The sequence below is a fragment of the Tenrec ecaudatus genome, unplaced genomic scaffold (genome assembly GCF_050624435.1).
Source record: "Tenrec ecaudatus isolate mTenEca1 unplaced genomic scaffold, mTenEca1.hap1 Scaffold_554, whole genome shotgun sequence".
Classification (NCBI taxonomy): domain Eukaryota; kingdom Metazoa; phylum Chordata; class Mammalia; order Afrosoricida; family Tenrecidae; genus Tenrec; species Tenrec ecaudatus.
Genome location: NW_027459466.1, coordinates 1,740,910 through 1,761,017, shown reverse-complemented (window position 1 = coordinate 1,761,017; position 20,108 = coordinate 1,740,910). Strand labels below are relative to the sequence as shown.

The window sequence follows — 20,108 nt, the reverse complement described above, 5'->3', positions numbered from 1 at the left end:
TTGATTTGGATTGTGGTATGATCCACTGTTTTTTTTAAACCTTCATTATAAGTGATTATGCTGTGTAACGAGGCTTGAGAACCACTCCAATATGAGTCAGTTCTCCCAACCCCAATATTTACCAAAAGCAGAGAACAAATCACATGCACCCAAATATTCAAACAGGAGATGGCATTATACCTCCCTCAGAAGCCCACTATGGTGGCTAAATGGTCTCATTTCCAGACTTCCTCCCGACCCACCCACACACAAAAAAAGTGTTTCATAAGCCCCTTCTTTGGCAAAATTACTTTTGTTGGATCATTTCTCTATATTTGAATAGAGATCAAGATCATTCACCACCTTATTTGTTAGACATCCAGGAAACACAGAACTTCTGTTACAATCCCTGGCGATAGCTCTCACAGAGTCAAGAATGAAATATTGTACCTGTGTTCCCATGTTTTAAAGACTGTGTATCAGGACACGATGACACACTTAGCACTGCAATTTCAGACTACAGTACATTATTCCATTAAAAATAAACAACTACAATTATATTGTTTCAGTCTGGGTACATTAGAGAAACAAATCCACAGAAACATGAATAAGAGAGTTTTATATAAAGGGTAAGTGCACATCAAGAAAACATCCCAACCCAGTGCTGTCGAAGCCAACAAGTCCAAAATTAGCCCATATGTCCGACACCAATCCATAAAGTCCTCCTCCATCTCACAAAACACACGCAATAAGGCTGACTGCAGAAGGAAACCCGAATCAGTGAGCATGTAAGCATCTCAGCACTGGCAGGGGTCTCCACATGGCTTCTCCAGCAACCAGGGCTGCATCAGGGTAGGTCCATGTGGCTTCTCCTCAGGGATGTCTTTCATGAATGAGCCTTGCCAGTTGAAGAAGGGAATTGGCTAAGGCAACTGCATCCTGATCCAACCATCAGAAAGCAAGAAACCCGAGAATTAGAATGGCAAGGCTCACGGAGCCATTTATCCCTCCACCCTTCAATTAATCCCACACGTGTCAGCCATGTTGGCACAATAAACTTTATCTCACATGCCAACTAGAAATTTTTCAGAAGTAATTTTTATGTGAGGTAAAACATTGTGCACACCAGCAAGTGATTCTTTTTTATAACCGAACTATCAATAAAATAAGTCAAAACCTATATGCTTTTCCCAAGACAGGATTTCACAAGAAGAGTGAAGCATATGTGGGAACTGGCCATGTGTTAGAAAAACTTGAAAGGGACAGAATCCTTTAATCGTAACAGTAAGGATGCTTAGGTGAACTTTCCCAGACTTATACAGTCAATAAGTACCAAGGCTGAGATTTCTTCAGTGTGACTCCAGATGAACCAACATGGCCGCTGAGATCTGCAGGAGTAGGAGTTAAAACCACACCACCATCAACAAGTCAATTCTGACTATTGGGACCCTCTAAGACAGACTTAGAAATGCCCCCTGGTGTTTCCGGAGCCTGCAAGCCAGTGTTCCCCAAAGTGAGTAAAAGCGCTCCCCTGAGGGTGAGGTTGGGATCACTGGAATGATGCAGGGAGGTTTCAACAGCAGATACCTATACTTTATCCCAGGTTATTGACTACCCTACAGAAGTTTTCAATTGCCACAGAAGTGCTGAGTGATTATTACTTTCTGTAAGGGCTAGTTAGCCAAATAAATTTGGGAACCTATGAAATTCTTTTTGTCAAAAGATAGTCTCATTGATCTCCCACAGAGCAGCTGGTGGCATTGAACTGGTGACCTTGTGTTTATCAGCCCAATACATAATGCACTACACCATCCAGGTTCCTTAAGTAGCAGCTAGTTAGCCCAAAGGCAAACAACCAGTTGCCGTCCAGTGAATTCCAAATCTCAGAGACCCACATGTGACAGAGGAAAGATATCCTTCCTGGGGTTTTCAATGGTCATTATATTTTTGAAGTACGATGCCAGAACTTTCTTGAGGGTGTTGTTGCTTGTGAACTTAAACTGTCAATCTCTTGATCAGTCACGGGCATTGACTGTTCCATCCAAGGACTCCAGTTAGGAGACAAATAAGAACAAAACTCAAACAAACTCACTGCCATGGACTCAAGGCTGACTCACAGCAACCCTTTAGGACAGGCTAGAACTTCCCCTGTGGGTTTCTGGGACTGTGACTATTCAATGGAATAGAAAGCCTCGTCTTTCTCCTGAGGAACAGCTGATGATTTTGAACTGCTGACCTGTAGTTATCAGCACAACACATAGCTACTCTGCCACCAAGGCTATTCAGGATGATTATGAGGTAGGTGAGAGCCTGGCAATTTTCAGGGAATTTAAGAGATCATTGTGATTGGAGCTTTGATTCTGAGATGGAGAGGGAAGGCTTTGACACAAAATGGTTTTCTCTTTCAAATGAATGCTCTAGTTATAACGTGGGGAATAGGTCATGGGAAGCCGGAGTATGTGTGGAGGACACCCTGATGGCACTACATGAAGCAGTTCTCAGCAGCTAACTGAAAGCAGTGCTGTGGAAGAAAGACCTGGCCATTCATTACTGCAGAGACAATATCCTGAGAAATCCTGTGGGGCAGCTTTGCCCTGCCACATGGCTCTACCGTGAGTTGGAATCTGACTGATGGCACCTACAAAAGACTATGCATCTATGCATGGAGGAGAGGTAATAGCTTGAACTTTTACTTTTTGTTTTAACTGTTTTATTGGCCTATAATTCACATATTATACACATACCTTCCTTTATTGTACTCATATTTTTAGCTCCCTATTTCCCCCAAACCTCCCTGTCATGGTGTGAATAACCAGTATTCCAAATGTATGATGAAGTTTTGAACACAAGGATGTGTCTCATTGTACCCCAGCACAGCTAAAGACATAGAGTCTCCATAATTCTACGTCTCCATTTATTTATATTTTCTCTGTTTCTTCTACTTATGTCTGTCTGGTGCAGACCTACTACTGCAATGTTCTCAGACTCCTAGTGATCAGAGTTCTGTGGTAAAAGTATTTTTAATAGGTTATATGACCAAGAAAAAACCTGATCCCATTGAGTACACCTGTCCCTCTGGGATGTTATTACCCAAGCCTCACTGGCCTTCCTGAGGGCAGGCAAGCTAGGATGCAGGCAGGAAGGTGGTTTCCTGGCTTGTTTACCGTCAGCATGGAGGCAGCCACTGGAAAAGCAGAGCGAGGCTCACAGTGTGTGATGTGAGTGGCCAATAGGTCAGTCACAGAGAAAATCATTAAGAGGGGTATTTCCACACTCAAGGCCCTGAACATGTTACTCCTGTGTAACCCTGTAAATTCCACACGTTGCCTAATGAACCAATCCAAAGGATATGAGAAATGTTTAAATTTACATATACAGCATGCATTGCCCACAATTAAACTAGTTTATTTCCTGCGTTTTGTTTGTTTAGTGGTTTACATATATGTTTCTAACTACAGGGTTGACAGTCCACATCAACCAGTCATTTCTTTGGATAAAGATGAGGCTTCCTGCTCTTTAAAGGATTTACTGGTTGGGAGCCTATGGGAGTATATCTGAAAGAAACACACAAACAAAAGCGCTCTACAATCTGCCTTATTTATTTAAATTAGGTTATGCAGTCAGGGTGATTTGGACAGCCTGTCCCCAACTAAAACAGTAACAAAACAGAGAACAACTATTTATTTAATAGTAAAACTCAGGATGACATTGTTCATCAAAATCTCTCTCCCTGAGCAACATGGCCTGGGTGTTTATAGACAGTGCTTAAGGATGATGATGCTCTAGCAAGCCAACTTGAAGTGGAGTTTTTGTTTTCAGGTTTTTCTCCTTGTTCATAAGGGTCTATCCACATCCCAGCTAAAAAAGTTAGCAACTTCTGTCCTTCAAGTAGAAGCGGGCTTAAGTTTTTATTTCAAAGGAGGAGTAGCACTGGTGCGTCAACACATTGTGTACTCTAACAAATTTTCAAATTTGAAATGAGAAAAGGAAAGTACATGAAGCCCCAGTGAGGTCCTGTGATGTGTTGCAGCATCAGGAGTACACGCTGTGAACAGCAAATTAAGAAACCTGTACTTTGTATTCTTGCATTAATTTATAATAAATAACAAACTGCTATTAAATTAAGTTTAACTTAGGGATTGAATTCTGAGGTCTACATTTGTGGAAGACTGAGGTTTACGCAAGTTGTTGTTAGTTGCTGTGATAGTTAAGGTTTATTGTGCTAACCTGGCCGATAAATACATGGGATTAATTAAAGAGCAGAGAGATAAATGGTGGCTTGGTGAGCCCCGCCTTTCTTATTCTCTGGTATCTTGTTCTATGATGGTCTGACCAGTGTGTGGCTTCCTTAGCTAGTTCTTTGCCTCAGCTAGCAAAGCTCACTTCCTGGGAGACATCCCTGAGAAGCCACGTGGACCTGCCAAGATGCAGACCTGGGTCTGGAGAACAGCGTGAAGACTCCTGCCAGAGCTGAGATGCTTAAACACTCACTGATTTGACTTTCCTCCTGCATTTGGCATTGCATGTGTTTTGTGAGTTTGAGGAGGACTTTGTAGATCTGTTTTGGATATATGGGCTAATGTCAGATTTATGGGCTTGGACTGGCCTGGGTTGGGATGGTTTCTTAATGTACACTTTACTCTTACATAAAACTCTCTCTTATATACATAAGAGTTTCTGTGGATTTGTTTCTCTAATCTACCCAGACTGACACAGTGCTCTCCTGTCAGGTCTGAATCACTGACCTTATGCTCACAGATTGAAACACTGCCAAGTCCTGCATCATCCTGAACATTGTGGCTAAGTCTGAGCCTATTGTTGTAGCCAATGTGCCCATTCATCATCTTGAGCTTTTTCCTCTTTGAGTTGCTGTACAACTTTTCCATCCATGTTGTCCTTTTCCAGGGACTCTCTCTCCTGATAACATGTTCAAGGTACATGAGACAAAGTCTTGGGTGAGGCAACACAAAGGAAACCTGTGTAACGTGGCATTTTATGGTTTCCTTCACATTCAAGTTGTTGAAAATCTAAGGCATGAGCTGAGAATAATAAAACTGTTTAAGACTCCATAATCGTTTCAGGGGAAACACCAGAATAATTGCCTCTTCCTTAATATACTTGAATCTGCTGGAGTTACATTTGGAGGTCAGATATGGGAAACTGTTTGAATTACAATAGTAAGGAAGTAAAAGAAATTTTACACTGTGGGAAGCTCAAGTGTTTTCATTGGAATCGGTTGTCTGAATGACACACACCTGGAGCTTTTTTTTTTTCTTTCAGTTGTAGGTTTTGATTCTGTGTCTTCTCTTCTTTATGCTAGGTTTCCAGGGTATGGACTGCTCTTTCTAGACTTTTGACAAACTCTTAGTCTGCAGGGTTAAGGTCTGGTGCTGGCTGCAGTTTTGTATATGGGAGGGAGAGGGACACAGAATCAAGTGTTTATTCAGATGGTCTATGTGTCCTAACGTAGAAGTCAGACAGAACAGTCTGGTTACTGAAGTTGCCATCCGCCTGGGACTGAGTTTTGGCTGCAGGAGAAGAATGATAGGGATAAAAGTGATGCAAACAGAAGCAAGTATCTTTAATATGTTGATGCCTTCATACTCCAGCCTGGACACTGATCCTTTCTGTTGACTTTACATGCAATCTCCCCTGACTCCAAAACAGTTCTGAGGAGTAGGTCATTGTGACTGAGTAGGAGGGCTCACTGCCTAGTTATCACACTTCGTAGGTCTGCATGAGGGCTATTCCACCTCAAGCGGTGTCTTCGTGTGCCTCAATCAGTGTTTCCACCCAAATTCCTAGGCTTCTGAATTCCCAGTACCCTGTGTCATGCAGTACCTTTTACCCAATAACCCTGGTGTTTATACTTCATAAGCACCTTTTCATTTGTGGAGATCAAAAAAATTTGTTATTAAATAATGAGGTTTATGGAAATTGAAAATATAAGCCATTAGAAACTTATTTGTCTAAAAAAATAAAGCCAGTTTGCAAGGAAATGTCTGCATAAGCTGAGTAGGCAGTAATTGAGCCGGCTTCAAGTTGGCAGCCAAGCACTTGCTTCATTGAATGTGAGTTACTATCCACAGTGTTGGAAGTAAATTAGGGTCATGAAACAGGTTCCTAAAAAGTCCCCAAATCACTATTACAATGATTGAAACCATACCTTAGCCTTCCAGATCATTCAAGCTTTTAAAAAACAGGTCAATTTCACATTCAGTTCATCAACCCACAACTCAATTGGCTCATTTCAGTTCAAAGACCCAGAAAACACAATCTCTGAGTTGTGCTGTATTATAGTTATGATGAGCTGCATTATGACCATCTGCTTCTCTTTCTTTTTTTAGAAAGTTTACCATAAGTAGCATGCACTCATGCTATACCACACACCTCTGATGCCACTGTAGCTGTAAGTTTATATCCAATATATTCAAGCCCCACAGACTGATGACGGTGAGATATGCAAAGCCAGGGGGTGGGAGTCCCCCATCCAGAGATTTTTCACTTTTTTTAATATTAACAAACACACACAATATTGGTTTCTCTTGTTAGTTTTTTACAATTTTTAAAAAGATGCTCAGTTACTGTTTTGTTGGGGTTTTTATATTTTGTGTTTGTTTTTTTGTTTGTTTTTATTTATTACCTCTTTTGTATAAGTAGGGAATTTATAATAAAATATGTACTTTATGGAATAAATTTTAAGAACCAAAATATATTTTATTTTAAATAAATTAACGGATCTTTGATCTTACAGCTAAATCACTGATTATATATTTGCAGAGCCGACTTAAAGGATGAAAGAAAATTCTATCAAGAGTTACTTTTGACTTCATAGCCTTCCTAATAAAGTCTTTTAACTACTTATAGAAAAAAATAGAAAAGAAAAGCTAGAATCATGAGGTATTTGACTTTGGTCAGGACTGCCTCATGACAGAATCGTCGGCATGAGGCTGGTCATAACACAGGACTGAGTACCTTTCATCCAAACAGTTACTGTGGTGTAGATTCCAAGTCATGGAACTACCAGGTGTGCAGAGCCAAACTGAACCGTGTGAGATAGGGGCTGCAAGGCTGTGTGTGGGTTCAAAAGCAGACCACCAGGTCTGTCTTCTGAGGTACCACCATATGGGTTCAGATGATCGTTTTAGTTATGATTTGGGCAATTAACTGTTTGTGCCACCCACAGATGGCATGGAGGAAAATAGCTTTTGACTGTTTAGTGTCTTTCCCAAACGGAAACAGGTGCTTACTTGTGTCCTGCCTTTTCTTATATTAGCTGTGTTAGTCTGAGTACATTACAGAAATAAATCCACAGAAACTGTAATGTATAAAAGAGAGCGTTAGATAAAGGGTAAATGCACATGGAGAAAAAAATCCCAAACCAGTGCAGCCCACATTAGCTCATATGTTACACCACAATCCTCAATGTCCTCCATCTTAACAAACACATGCCGTGAAGGTGGCTGCAGGTGGACAGAACTGCCATCTGGGTGTCTGAGGTTGTTAACTCTTTACTAGAATTAAAAACGCCTTTTGTGCGCCTGGATCGGCTGGTGTGTGTAACCACTCAGACACGAGGGCTCCATCTCCTTTTGCAGGACTACTCATGATTTATTATCTAACCAATGCTGCTCAAAGGGAGGTTCACTCCGCTATGGGAATGAGTTAATCTGTGCACTTTAGATGTTGAAATCCACAGACACACGTGTATAAAAGAGAGTTGTAATTAAATATTAAATGCACATCAATGAAACTTCCCTAAAAGATCTTTTTAATCTCATATGCCCACCATTATCCCATAGGCGCCCCAGAATCCACACAGTCTTCAAACATTTACAAAAGAGATGGAATGAGGCTGACTGCTAGTAAAAGCCAAGTCAGAGAAAGCAAAATACTCTCATATTTGGTGGGCATCTGCATATACATGTGGAAACACCAAAGCTGTTTCAGGTAGATAATGTGGCTTCTGCTCAGATATGTCTGAGTGTACTTGAGGCTTGGAAGCAGCAGCATTTAACTGGCTAAGGCATAATCTCACTCTACTGAATTTCAAAATCAAGATCTGTGAGAACTTGCAAAGTTAAAGTGACCAAATGCATGAATCATTCCGCCCTTCAATTAACACCACCTGTGCATCTTGGACATTTGGCATGATAAGCTAACAATATCAGTGAGCATAACCTGTTGTGAAAAACAGCCCCAATGAACTGAAAATAGCCTTATCTGTTTTCTTTGGTAGTTGACTGTTCTTTTATTCTTTCGCTGACCTCAGGATTATCTCTTTTTCCTTGAAATTGAATAGCTTGAATATGAAGTGTTGTGATTTTTTTCATTAGGGATTTATCCTATTTGGGGTTCTCTCAGCTTCTTGAGCAGTTATTTTTCACCTCATGTGTGCTGTTGGGGAATTTTCTTCTATGCTTTCTTGTACTATTTTCTCTGTAGATATTTTGTTTCTTCTTCCAGGATCCTGATAAGATGTAGGTTGTTTCTCTTCATAGTGCCCCATATTATTCTCCGGCTTTCTTCTGATTCCTTTACTTTTTTTGTTGTTGATTGTTCCTTTAGTCGATTGTAGTCATAGTGTTTTTCTTCAAGCTCACTGGTTCAATTTTCCTCTTCTTCCACTCTATTCTTCAGGTTTTTTACTAATGCTGCCTAATTTGGTTATCTCATTGTTTGTTTTCTGTGATTCCTTTTGGTTTGAGGATTTTACTTTTCCCATTTCTTCCTTGTTCTCTTTACTGTTTCTTACATCTCTTGATATGATTTCAACACCCATTTTCTGAATTCAATTTCTGGTAGTTTTATTGCCTGTTTTTCAGAGTACTATATTGCATTTGGGTGATTTTTGGTTGTTTGTGTTTGTTTTTCTTCATATTATGGTTTGTTTACTGTGGTTGAGGGCTATTTCCCCAGTATCATGGAACAGCTCTTGGTGTTGTATGCACTGCTGGTCATGTAGACGCATTTGGCTCTGTTTAGTTATCTGAGAATAGTCTAAATGAAGCTAGAAAATATACAGTGTTGAAATGGAGAAAAGAAGAGTTGGGTAATTGGAGAAGGTGGAGAGAGAAGAGCAAGAGTGACATAATAGATAAGTGGTTGTCTGGAGAGGTGAACACATTTGTAAAATAATGTGGAAATGCACTTTAAGGGTAATAATCAGAATTAATAAATTTCACTGAAATATATTTCATAAGGACAATGAAAGAGAGCAGAATGATATATTGGAGGATTGCAGGCAGATGAGGGGCAAATGAGAAATAAAAAGAGCAGAGAATGTCCATGGTGTGGATGCTAATTTTTGTTATTAATGACAATGTGAATATGTGCATGTTAGTGCATCAGAGAGGGTTGTTGGGAAAGCCCTTGTTTGGGTGGATATGATGGAACCTAAAGGACTGCCTGTTTTGCCTAGGAGGAATGTCTATTTTCAGTTCATTGGGGCTGCAACAGAAGAAAATACTGGAAAAGGAAGTAGGAGAGAATTTTAAAAATAGAGTATTGTAATGGAAAAAATACAAAAATGAATCTCTCTCTATATATATATGTATTTATATATATTTATATATATATACTCTTTGATAGTGTTATTTTGGTAATACATGTGTTATGTGAGGGAGGTGGAAAAGTGGTGGAGGAGGATACTGGAGCAAAAAACACAAAGGGAGGAAGGAAAAGAAAAAATCAGAATTGAAAAGTTGAACTTGGGTACTGATTTTGTCTGCACCATGCTGTCTACATGGATCTGTCTTCCATAGACTAGTGAGGTGATAGTTTTGGCTGGCTGGGTTGCTTCAGAGAATGGGAAGTGGGGGCAAAGGGCAGAAATGATTATGCTGACCAGGAGCAGGACTCACAGAAATGGCGCCTGTCTGCTCTCTGGTAAAGGGGAGTCTATAATCAGGCATTGCTGCTTTGTCATTATGAACTTGCGTCTGCTTATCTTTATGTTGAGATTCTTCCAGTAAGATATCCTTCATAGTGGACTTTCTCTGGTAGTTGCTGTACTTGTTATCTGAGAGCCATCTGACCTCTCTTCCCTTTTGATTTCCCATGGATATTAATGGTGGATTCAAGTAAAATGAAAGCCTTGAAAACTTTGATCTTTTCTCTATCATGGTGTCTATTCGTCCAGTTGTAAGATTTTTCCTTTTCTTTACACTGAATTGTAATCCACAGATCAGGCTTTGGTCTTCATCAGTAAATGATTCATGTACTCTTTACTTTTTGGAAGCAATATTGTGTTATCTGCATATTGTGGGTTGTTATCTAATCCCGATGCTACAACTTCTCCAATTATTGGCTCAGCATACAGATTAAGTATGATGAAAGTATACAACCCTGATTGCACACCATTCCTGATTTTAAGCCATGAAGTAATCCCCTTGGTTTGTTAGAAAGATCATCTCTTAGTTTATTCATGGATTCAATAGAAGCACAATTAAGTTCCCTGGATTACACATTTTTAGCAGTGTTATATGAAATTTGTTATGATTCGAACACTCAAATGACTTTGCACAGTCACTGAAATAAGTAACCAACAGCCTTCTGTTACTCTTTGCTTTCAGTCAAGAATCACCTGATATCTATAATATTTCTCATTTCATGTCCTCTAATGAATGCAGCATGCATTTCTCCCAGTTTCTTAATAATTTACTGTTATAACTACTTTTGAATTAACATCTAGTATTTTACTTGTATGTATTATTAATTATATTGTTCAATAATTTCCACAATTCTTTGAAATGAGCACAAACATAGATGCTTTCCAAGTCAGTTAGCCTTGTCAGTGGATCTTCCAAATTTCTTGATCCAGTCTAGTGAGTAATCCCAGCACTGCATCATTTTTTTTGGGTAGGGTGGTGATGGTGGTGAGAGATTTCAATAAGCATGCTATCAATTCCTGAAGCCTTGTTTTTGCTAATGTCTTTAGTACACATTGAAATTCTTAATCTTACACTAGCTCTCGAAATGTACGAATGTCCAAAAAATTCAGTACAGAAACTATGTGTATTCCTTCCATCATTTTTTGATAATTCCAGTATCATTTGATATTTTGCTCATAGACTCTTTCAATATTTCAACTCAAGGCTTGAATTTTCTGCATTTATTTCAGTTTGAGATATACTCAGTGTATTCTTTCTTTTTCGCTGACTAATTCCACGTTTGTGCACATTTCATTTGAATATTTTACTTTTTTTTCCTCTAGCTGCCTTTTGAATTATTCTGATCATTTCTTTTACTTCATTTTTTCCCACTTTTCTTTATCTACTCTATTTTCAAGAGTCCTGTTTAGAGTCCCTTTTGACATCTCTAGATATCACCATCATTACCATGGTCTTCTTTTTTTAATTCCTTTATTTTTAATGACTTTCTTTTCATCATATATGATATTCCTGAGGTTATTCCACAGTTTTTCTAGGTATTTAATAAACAATATTAAGTTTATCTAATCTCCCCTAGAGATGGCGTCTAGATTTTTGGAATATACTTGTGGTCATATTTCATTTCTAGTGGACTTGTTTTACTTTTCTTTATCTTTAACCTGAACTTGTTTATGTGCAATTAATTGAGGGTCTGTTTTAAAGTAGGTTCCTGTTCTTCTTTTGTATGATGATATTGATCTTTCCCATTGTCTCTTCCCACAGTTATAGTCCATTTGGTTTTGGTGTAGTCCATCTGGTGAGGTCCAGTTGTATAGCCACTGTTTATGTATAGTCATTGTTTATGTTGTTGAAAGGATATTTGCAATGAAGAAGTTGTCAGTCTCACAAAATTCTACCACGTGTTCCCCAGCTCCTTTTATATCCACATTGCCTACTACTTATGTTTCCTTGTTGTTTCCAACTTTCATTTTCAAATCACCAGTAAATATCAATTGATCTTGATTTCATGTTTGAACAATCTGCAGATGTTGGTGGATTTCTTCAACACTGGCTTTAGTGGCTTCTGCATAAGTTTTTATCATGGTTGCATTAACTTGTCATCCTTATATGGGTATTGATGTTATCCTACCACAACAGCATAGTACTTTAAGATAAGTCTTGAAATGTTTTTTTGATGATGATGATGATGATGATGAATACAATGTCATTTCTCTTGAAATTTTCCTTTAGACATAGTAAACCATATGATTGTCTAATTCAAAATAACTACTGTCAGTCAACTTTAGTCTACTAATGGCTAGAATATTGATCTTTATGTGTTCATTTGTTTTTACAACTTCCAATTTTGCTATATTTGTACTTGTAACGTTCCGTGTTCTGATTATAAATGGATGTTTGCAATTGTTTCCTCTCATTTTGAATAATGCCCCATCAGAAAATAAGGGTCTCGAAAGTGTTGCTCTATACATATCATTACGTCAATTCTGCAATTCTTCCTATCTTATTTTGTGGACATTCCAACTTGAAAGGTTCATCCCTGACACTATGTCAAATAATGTTCCTCATCTTTACAAAGTTTTCAGGGTTAATTTTTGAGAATTGAACTGGCTCAGAATGTTATGTTGAAATCCATTCATCACAATTGATCCTGCTACCATCATAACCACATTTAAGCCGCCACAGTGTAGCAAATGGCAAACATGTGTGTATTTTGTCCATAGAATCCTTCGAAATAGGCAGTTCCCAGGTTATAAATATTAGACTTCATTAACAAATCTTTGTTGTTGATATTTTTATTAGGTGCCACGGAGTCAGGTCCAACCCAGAGCAACCCTATTACCAGCAGACTAAACACTGCTTGGTCCTGCAGCATCCTCACAATTTTTCCTATGGTTGACAAGCCCATTATTGCAACTGCTATGTTAATCCATATCATTGAGGGCTTTCTTATTTTTAACTGCCCCTCCATTTTACCAAACATGATGTCCTTCTCCAAGAACTGGTCTCTCCTGACAACATGTCCAAAATATGTAAAATACTTTCCTCTAAGTGTGTTCCATCCTTGTCTCCAACGAGCACTCTGACCATATTCATTCGAAGGCAGATTTGTTTGTCCTTGTAGTCCATGATATGTCAATATTCTTCACTAGCATCACAATTCATATGTTCCTGTTCATTCGTCTTCCTTAGTTAATGTCCCAGTTTCATGTGCACATGAGGGTATTGAAAATACTATGCCTTAGGTCAGGCATGTCTTAGTCCTTAGAGTAACATCCTAATTTTCAGTATTCTAAAGAGGACTTCTGCAGCATATTTACCCAATATACCCAACCCATTGTATCACTTGATCTCTTGTCTGCTGCTTCCGTAAGCATTGATTGTGCATCTATGCAAGTTTAAATCCTTCAAAGTTTCCATTGTTTCTCCATTTATCATTTTTCCCTGTTGGTCCCTTTGTGTGGACCTTGGTCTTCTTTACATTGAGTTGTAATCCACACTGAAGGCTGTAATCCTTTATCTTCATCAACAAGTACCTTAAGTCCTCCTTACTTCCAGCAAGCAAGGTTATATCATCTGCATATCATAGTTTGTTAACCCTTCCTCCAATTCTGGTGCCACATTCTTCTTCATATAATCCAGCTTCTCTGATGATTTGTTCAGTAAACAGATTGAATAAATATGGCAAGAGGATGCAACCTTGATGCAGAACTTTTCAGATCTCAATGCATGCAGTATTCCCTTGTTCTGTTTGCACAACTGCCTCTTGATGTATGTACAAGTTCTGCATGAATACAATGAGGTATTCTGGAAATCCCATTCTTCTCAATACTATCCATAGGTTATTTAGATCCACATAGTCTAATGCTTTGACATAGTCAATAAAGCACAAGTAAACATCTTTCTGATATTCTCTACTTTCAGCTCAGATCCATCTGACATCAGCAATAGCATCCTTTGTTCCATGTCTTGTTCTGAATCTGGCCTGAAAATCTGGCAGCTCCCTGTAAATGGACTGCTGCAACCATTTTTTGATTATCTTCAGCAAAATTTTACTAGTATTTCATATCAATGATATTATTCACTATTTTGAGCATTCTGTTGGGTCACCATTCTTTGGAATGTGTACAGATATGAATCTCTTCCAGTCAGTCATTCAAGTATCTGTCTTCAAACTTCCCTGGCATAGACGAGTAAATGCTTCCAGTACTTCATGTGCTATTTGAAACATTTCGATTGGTATTCCATCAATTGCTGGAACCTTGTTATTTACAAATGCTTTCAATGTAGCTTGAACTTCTTCTTATAGTAACATTGGTTCTTGCTCATATGCTACCTCCTAAACTGATGGAATGTTAAGTTTGTTTCTAATATAGTGACTCTATGTGTTATGTCATCTTCATTTGATGCTTCCTACTTATCATTCAATATTATGCCCATAGAATCTTTCAGTATTGCTACTCACGGTTTGAGTTCTTTCAGTTTAAGTATGTTGGGTATGTTCTTACTTTTCGGTTTTCTAACTCTTTGTCTTTGGATAGTTCATGATAATATTTAACTCTCTCTTCTTGAGCTGCCCTTTGAAATTTTCTGCTCAAACCTTTCACTTCAACATATTTTCCCCAGTTTTTTAAAGTACTCTACAATTAAGGGTAAGCATCAGAGTTTCTCCTGACATCTTCTTTGATCTTTATTTCCTGTCTTTTTAGTGACCTTTTACTTCATGTATAATGTTCTTGACACATTACATTAGGAAAATATCCTGTACAGACCTCTTTAAAGTGTTCAAAAGCAAGGATATTACTTTGAGGACCAAGTCATACTTAAGCCAAATCATGTGTGTTAAGCAGCGTTCCCTATAGAAACAAAACTAGGCCACTTATGATTATACAGGTTTTTATAGCAAAAAAGGAATACAGCAGCAAATGGGTCCACGTGGCAGTACAGACAGCTCAGTCCAACTCAATTTTGTGGAACAGTTAATATACTGAAGGTCCTTCCAGCTCCCACCAGCCACTTGCCCAAGGCCAAGGAAGCAAACAGTAGGAAGATGAGATGTTGAGGTGGAGCAGAGGCCAGTAGTGCAGGGTAGCAAGTAGCAAAGCACCATGGTGTAGATGTAGGGGAATCAAGTGGCTGTGGGGTGGGGTGGCATCTGGAGTGGTGGGAAGATGAGTGGAGTCGGCCCGCAGGCAGCAGACACAGCAAAGTGGGGCAGTGCTAGGTCATGGAACAGTACCACACAGCAACTGGGTCCACCATGGTCCAGAGGTTGGCTCAGCCCACAGGTAGCGCAGCACATGGTTGAGACAGTGCAGCTAGCTCAGATAGCACGGTGGTCTGATCACCAGGGAGAGAGCGGAAGGGGTTTGGCTCAAGGAATCATTTATCTCAGTCACATCTTCAAAAGAGGTCATCAAGCTGGGACCTGATCAACAAGTTAAACTACCTACATCTTCTAATGTATGCCGTGTTGGCAAAAAACAATAACAATAACAACAACAAAAGAACCCAAACAAACCCAAAAATGCTATCACACCATATTTCAATTTCCTCTTTTGCATGTGATTTGGACATTGAATAAGGATGATCAAAGGAAACATGGCAAAGATGCATTTTGCCATGGACTGACAAAACAGGCATGTCTTGAAAGAAGTACAGCCAGAAGGCTATTTAGAGGCAAAGAATAACACTTTCTCTCACAAATTTGGGGGCATTGTATTAGGAGAGATTATTCTCTGGACATGGGTAATCATGCTTGGTAAAGTGGAGGGGGGTGTAAAAGAAACCCTGGATGAAAGAGACTGACAGAGTGGCTGAACAGTGGGATCATTGAACAATTGTGAGAATCCCTGAGATCTGAGAAGTGCTTCTTCCTGTTAGGCATAGGGTTGAGATGAGTCAGAACTGACTAGTGGCATCTAATTGCACTGTATTAGATCTCATCAAGTGAAATTATTAGCTTTAACTGCCTAACGCTGGCTGAGAACGCTGGCCCAATCAAGTTGACACAAAACCTTATATCATAATTTCCATCATCTCCACTTTGTACTGAGTAATAATATTGTATACTTCTCCTTGATATTTTCTGCAGATATACTCTACTTGGTTTCAATGTGTTTCATTTGGTGATGTTCATATGAAGAGTCATCAATGATGTTATTGAAAAGGTTATTTCCAATTATTAGGAATTGGTCTTGCAAAACTCTATCATGTGGTCGCTATTCTTGTTTCTATCACCTCCTGATGAATATCTTCCAACTACTTATCCTCCTTTTTGTCTCTTTCCAGTTACCAATACAGACCAATCTATCTAAACTGTATGCTTGATTAATTTCAGACTGCAGAAGTTGGTAAAGGTCTTCAATTTCTTCAATACTAGCTTTAGTGGTAGATGTTTAAATTTCGATAATAGTTGTACTATTTGTTATCTTTGTATAAGTTGTCTTCCTTGTATGAATATAGATGTTGTCCTATCACAGGCTATATTGTACGTCAATAGAGACCATGAGATGTTCTTTTTGATGCTCAATGTGATATAATTCCTCTTGAATTTGTAATTTCTTACAGAGCCAGTGGTCATCAAACTTTTTAAAGAGGGGACCAGTTCACTGTCCCTCAGACACATTGGAGGGCCGGACTATAATTAAAAGAAAAACTATGAACAAATTTCTATGCACATTGAACATATCTTATTTTGAAGTAAAAAACAAACGGGGTAAAACACCTGGCAGGCGGGATAAATGTCCTTGGTGGACCGTATGTGGCCCACGGGCCGTAGTTTGAGGACGCCTGATTATCTGATTCAAATAAGTCAATACCAGTCAGTTCAGCTCACGAATGGCTAGCCTACCAGTTTTTATGCATTCCAGTTCATTTCTGATGACTTATAAATTTCCTATATTTGTATTTCAGATATCCCACATTCCAATTTTTAATGGATGTTTGAAGTGGTTTCTCCTAATTTTGAGTACTTTCCCATCATTAAATGAAGGTTACAAAACATTTGTTCCATCTGTATCATTAAGGCCAGTTCTACTTTGTGGAGGCAGCTCTTGCCTAGTGAAATTTGGAGTGCCTTCCAACCTGAGTTGTTCATCTTCTGGTGCTATATCAGATAATATTCTACTGGTATTCATACGATTTTCAGAAGCTACATTTTCAGAAATGAAGCTCCTTTTCTTTGTTCCTAATCTGTTCTTAGTCTGGAAGACCTGCTGAAACCTTCACCATGGGTGACCTGGCAGTGTTTGAAATACCAATGGCATATCTTCTAACATCAAGCAACACACTAGCCACAATAGTAAAAACAAGCATGTCTGATGGCCACTGTTATCCTTTTATCTCCCTGTATTTGCCTATTCTATATACTTCGGATAAGTGGGATCATATGATTCCCTTACAAGTTATTTCAGTCAGCATACTGTTCTCAATGTTTATTCAAGTGGTAGCATATATCAGAACTTCATTTCTTTTTATGGCTGAAATATATCTTATTTTATAACGCTACCACATTTACTTATCCACATTTGGATAAATTCCACCCTTTGGCTATTACGAATAATGTTGCAATGACATTGGTGTACAAGTATCTCTTTGAGTGCCTGCTTTCAAGACTTTTGAAATATACCTGGTAGTGAAATTGATGACTCATAAGATAATTCTATAATTAACCTTTTGAGAAACTGTTTTTCCAGTGGCTATACCATTTTGCATCCACAGCAGCAATGGCAATTTTTTTCTCAGTTTCTCCAAAGATGTGCCAATATTTTATATTTCTCTGATAAAAGTTATCCTCAAAACTTTGAGTTAATTCTGGCTCTAAATAATCCTGTTAGACAGGATAGAACTTCCCCAGAGGATATCCCAAATTTTTACAAAATAGACTTTCACATAATTTTCTGGTAAAATGGCTAATGGGTTTGAATACTAACCTATTGGTTTGCAGTCAAGCATTTAATCACTGGGTGTATTAGTCTGAGTTGACAAGAGAAACAAATCCATTGAAAATCATATGTATATAAGAGAGAGTTTTATATAAAGGGCAATTGTATATTAAAAATGCATCCCAAAATAGTCCAGCCCAAGCCCATAAATCTGATATTAGCCCATATGTCTGATACTAATCTATACAGTCCTCTTTAGACTCAAGAAACACATGCAATGACAACAAGTGTAGTGGGTAGAAAGTCTTTGGATCCAATGAGGTTTAAAATCTCAGCCCTGGCAGGGGTCTCTACAGGGTTTCTCTGGCTTTAGAGGTCTGATTGCATCAGAGTAGATTCATGTGGCTTCTCCAGCTCAGGAAACTAGTGTAGTTCCATGTGTCTTGTCAGCAGCAATGTTTCCCAGGGACTCCAAGGAGGAGATACCAGATTTCCCAAAATTCTCAGGAGAAGGCTATGCCCACAGAGAGGCTTCATTGGCTATGACCCAATTGACCGACTAGATTCCACCCCTTCATTCTTATCCTCAAATTCACAAATGATTTTATAAATACCACACTGGGTAACTAGGGCTCATATAATCAATTTCATAACAATGTTGTTGAGTTGATTCAGACTCATAGTGACCCGGTATGTAGGTTTTCTGAGACAATACATCTTCATAGTAGTAGAGCACCTAATTTTACCCCTGTAAAATGGTTACTTGGTTTGAACTGTCCACCTTGAGGTTAGCAGCTATGTTAGGCTGACTTCTGGAGAGAAGGAAAATCAGTGACATATGTGCATGAGCACACACAGGAACACAGAGAAGTGTATGTGAAAGTAGAACTAATGTAATTGTAAAAGTGGAGAGTCCAGTTTGGTTCCAAGTCCATGGGCCACATGTTAGACTAGACATTTCACCTGGCTCCTGTAGCTTTAGTATCTGATGAAACCAAAATAGGCAGGAAGATCACAGAGTAAATTTGTTACTGGATACGTGAATTAATCCAAGTTTGACAGGTCAAATGTCAGGCCACTAAATAGGATCAGCAAGCATATGATAGGTCATTGGCTCAAGTCCACAGAACCAGCATTTGACATATCAGATAACAGAATCCAGACTCAGCAATAAAAAGCAAGCATTCCCATTTTATAGGAAGTAGGCTAACCCCCAAGGAAACTTCCTTTCATTTGCATCTGGACAAAAGGATTTCACACCAACCTAATCTTCTGTTAGGTCACATCATTGGCAATTATTAGGCCTCATATGCCAATTTGACATGAAATATTCAAGAGCTGGCTAACGGTCAACCCTCAGTACAACCAGGGTTCCTATATAATCATCCAAATTGGGATGAAATAGTATCTTACTGTGATTTGACTTGCATTTTCAAAATTCATGATGTGAACATCTTTTCATGTGATTATTAGCTACACACATCCTCTTTGGAGAACTGTTTATACTTTTGCCCATACGAAATTGATTACCTGAAATGTAATAAAAAATTAGAAATAAAAATTTATTTACCTATTTTATTTTTTAAAGGATATTTCATTGCATTTTCAGTGAACGCTTAGATGCAGTTTAGATTCTCTTTCCATAATGTCTACACAAGTTGTCAATTGACATTAGTTACATTCTTCACAATGCAATAGCATTCATTTCTGTTCAGGTTATCCCATTTTCATTAATCTACTTTCCATTTCCCCATGTCTTCTCATCTTTTCTAAACAATAATTATTGACCATTTGACCTTATATAAGTGATTTTTTAAAGAAGCCCAGTACATACAAATGATTTCCTTTTTTTTGTTTATTTGAGCCAAGCTATTACTTAGGTTAAAGTGGGTTGATTTTACTTGACAATTTAAAATTATCTTAGTGTAGTAGTCTCAACTGACTTTTAAGTATGGATTTTTAATGAAGCTTTTGATATTTTACTGAAGCAAAAAATGCGAAAATCTTCACCAATTTGAGTGTAATCTTTGGGCAGGGTCTGTGCTGATCTTTTTGGACCATTCCGATTTTACTATATGTGTTTCTAAAACTGGTTATATGTGGATTTTTAAAAAGGAATTTGCCATTCTGTTTCATAATTTTTTTCTATTTTATCAGTATCCAACTATGTGAAATTAATGAGAACAGTTGGTAAGTGGGCAGAATAGGACTGTGGTGTGTGTACACTCATAATCTTTTTTTTTTAATCATTATATTGGGGACTCTTACAGCTCTTGTCATAATGCATAGATATATTATGTCAAGAACATTTGTACATATGTTGCCATCATCATTTTCAAAACATTTTCTTTTG

The 20,108-nt window shown here is 38.3% G+C and overlaps 1 pseudogene; it reads right to left on the bottom strand.

Moving 5' to 3' along the window:
* Positions 1–19,745: 19,745 nt before the first annotated feature.
* Positions 19,746–19,845, bottom strand: LOC142436738 (U6 spliceosomal RNA; annotated as a pseudogene).
* Positions 19,846–20,108: the final 263 nt, after the last annotated feature.